Here is a 3807-nt window from a genome sequence, read left to right on the forward strand (position 1 = left end):
TCATTGTACAGAATGGTCATTAACTGTGATGCAAACGCCAATGTTTCCATGGAAACCTCTGTCCACTACAGAATATACTAGAGCAATTTTTGAACCATTTGTCCATTTGATTAATTATGTCTTTGTGCCGAAGGCAGCTTGGCTTGATTGTCTCATCATGTATTAGAGAAGCTACTGCTCTAACAAATGGGCCTATTGTTTTGGGCCTATTCATCTTGGTGCATCCCTGCGAGCTGATAGACATTTCAACAAAATGACTGTCCCTTAATGAGCTGCAGCCTGTCAGAATTGTTTAGGGCTTCATGTGAGGCACAGACTACGGTCATGACAGCCTCAGTTATTATGACAATGAGTAGGATGTCTATAAAAGAGTCTATATAAATACAATGACCCTCGTTTTGATATTACATAGTTGCTTTTTAATTATCAAACATATATATTATAGTCATAAAATACTCCTGAATTTTGTTCCAACATAAGCTGGAGAATTTTCTGACAAACTAAGTTAATGACCACCAAATCAAAAAGAGGAAAATATTTTTCATAATTTGATAGGATTGTTCTTGGCTTCCAATTATCTGAAAAATACTATGAATGCAATTATGGGAACTGGCTAATGGAAGCAAAACCAACATTTTTGTTATATTCTGATAATCATGTTGAATTTTTAGCACTCCTAAATGAGTAAAAGCTAATTTTACTTGTACAGATATTTCTTTAACAAAATAGCAAAACTAAACAAAACAAAAGCAATTCTTAAAAAAAAAACTGGGGGAAGATCCATAATATGTAAAGAAAAATAAATGTTTTTGGTAAATAGGACAAATAAAACATTTTTCTGGCACTCCCAAAACATATGAGATGGTTGAATAAATAACCTCCTCTGGTTTGAGAGTACACACCTGTTGATTTGCTCTAAAGACTTGGGATTATGATTATCCCAAAGACCAAATATCTTTCACAGGGATCAGTACTTAATAATGATGTGTTTTCTGTCCACAGTAAATTGTGATAATTCTGCTAAAAAAGAAAGAACATATTGGCAATTTTGATTTCATGTTTGCTCAAAGCAAGAGCAAATTCTCCTTCAGAACAGATGAATGCACTTTATAAGAGGGATGGTGTGCCAGTCACAGCCAGAGTCAACACGCCTGAAACATCCCCCTTGCCAAAAGTTAATTATGACACTTAAGAAAAGCTTCCTACATGTTTTTAAATTGTATATTTCAGTTTTGCTTCTCTAGCTCTTCTGTGCTGGGAGCAGTCATGGTCTATGCTCCATACAGAATCAATGATTAAGTGTCCCTAAAATTCACAGATGGAAATCACCATTCTGTAGCTACCAACAGCCACACTTAATCAGTTAATAACTGGGGATTAAACTTAATTCAGATTAATTTGTATTAGTATAGAGTTTGTAAATCAATTGCTTTCATATTAATTTACATGTTGTCTAGACATGACATCATGTTAATTCTTTGTGGTGGTTCAACTACTAATTACAGACTTTAAGGGTAACAGATGCAAACTTTTTGTTTAAAGCTTGAAACATAAATCAAGGTTATGGGGTGGTCCAGTTTATTGTAGGTTAAGATTTTTTTTTTTTAAGTTGGTACAAAGCTACATATTAAAGTCTGGAATGGAAATAATTTAACCAGTTTAACATGGAAATGGCTTCTGATAAAGATGAAGAGGGAGAGATTTAATTGCTGGTAAGATAAATTTTAGAAAAACAAGAAAACTGTTAAAAATTAAATTAAAATGCCCCAAACTCAATCAGTATGTAAGAGACTAAAACATTATTAAAATGATTCTTATTTGCAGATTTCAGTTTGCGCTTCTACCTATTGTGTTCAGGGTCTAAACCTTACATAATAGAGTAACTGTTCTGTGGAAAGTGTTTATTTCATTCTGATAATTCATTTAATTTTAATATCTTTTGAACTTCTTGGAGTTTAATGATCTTAATTTTCTGAATACAGTAGGGAGTTGTGATAAAAAGTAAACCAACTAAAACAAATTGGAAACTTTTCCTGCATTTCCTATTACTCTCCAAAATCCAAAAACAAAATTGGTGACCTATGTTCAGGTTGTGGAGATATAATCAAAGGTCATTGGTTTACTAGTTCACAAATTTTCCTTAAAAATCAGAATCTATAAAAATCCCAACCCTTAAATTTCAGTTTTCCTTATTTGGCTTATATTTGAATTTTAAAATGGACAAGCCCAATAGAATTAATTATTGTTTTCATTTGTTAAAATTTTCCTGAACTGGTTTAGGAACTAAGATTTTTCATTTTCAGAACACATGTTATAGATACCTATTTTTTTTAAATCAGTGTCAGTTATGCATTATGCGTTTTATAACCTGGTTTTTATTTATTGGGATATCAATTTTCTCCTTACAAAAATAGCATTACTTTTACACATGTGAGAAAGTCACTGCAGAAGACAAAAAGACTTGATGTTATGTCAAAGTGATTCATATATTCTCTATTCTTGGATGGATAGAAAGGGTGAAATGCCATTGCAACACTACCTTTGTTCCCCAGCTTTTTAATGTATCTTGTATTATTCTTAAGCATGACATTTCTACTCTGCTAGTAATTCTATTGTTTTTTGGTAATCTATAGGGAAGATTGTCCCTACCAGTAAAATGCTTCAAAGTTTAATCTTTATGAAACTATCTTTAAATGTGAATAAGTATTAACAACATAAACATAAGTCTATTTATTTATGCACCTTTAGTGATAGCTACTATCACCTTTGTCCCTGAATAAATTTGGGAGAAGTTTCATGAAGTTTTATTTTCAAAATAGCACTTTTTAAGAATTAATAAATAACATTAAACTTAAAATTTGCAAATGTAGTAGAAGGGACTTTTCCATGTACCCTTCACCAACATTTTACCAAGATGATTTTAAATATTATTATTTATATATATTTATTAAAGATTTATTTTTATTTATTTATGATAGACATAAAGAGAGAGAGAGAGAGAGAGAGAGGCAAAGACACAGGCAGAGGGAGAAGCAGGCTCCATGCTGGGAGTCCGAGGCAGGACTCGATCCCGGCACTCCAGGATCACGCCCTGGGCCAAAGGCAGGCGCGAAACCACTGAGACACCCAGAGATCCCCTCATTTTATATTTAAAATTGTTGTTGGTGGGCGCCTGGGTGGCTTAGTTGGTTAAAAGGCTGCCTTTAGCTCAGGTCAGGATTCCAAGGTCTTGGGATTGAGTCCTGCATTGGGCTCTTTGCTTGGCGGAGAGTCTGCTTCTTCCTCTGCCCCTTCCCTCTGCTCATGCTCTCTCTGACATACACTCTCTCTCTCAAGGAAATAAGCAAAATCTTAAAAAAAAATAAAGTAAAATGGTTGTTGGTATTCTCTTTCTCTCATTTGCTCTATCTCGCCTTATATAAATATACATATATATGTATGTACGTATGATATAAAACAGCTCTTTAATGAAGAGATTATTACCAAGGATTCCAAGGGGACTTCAATTAATAAGTTATCATTTCCCAATTACTTTGGGCATTATCTAAAACAAACTTTTTTTTTTTTTAATTTGCCTTGGCTAATTGATGTAGCATACTAAATAATTTCGTTCCCCACCTTAGACTTATACTCGACCAATAGTCATAGATATCACAGTGAGAATATATAAATGTGATTTCTAAATATATTCAAATCACACTAAGTGTCTGAGTTGTTTTTTAGGTACAAATGTGTAATAAGAAAGAAATGGACATTCTAGATTTGGGCAGAGCACTTTTGTATAAAACCTTTTCTACATGTTATAAG

Source organism: Canis lupus, chromosome 1, assembly GCF_011100685.1.
Source record: "Canis lupus familiaris isolate Mischka breed German Shepherd chromosome 1, alternate assembly UU_Cfam_GSD_1.0, whole genome shotgun sequence".
In the NCBI taxonomy this organism is placed as follows: domain Eukaryota; kingdom Metazoa; phylum Chordata; class Mammalia; order Carnivora; family Canidae; genus Canis; species Canis lupus.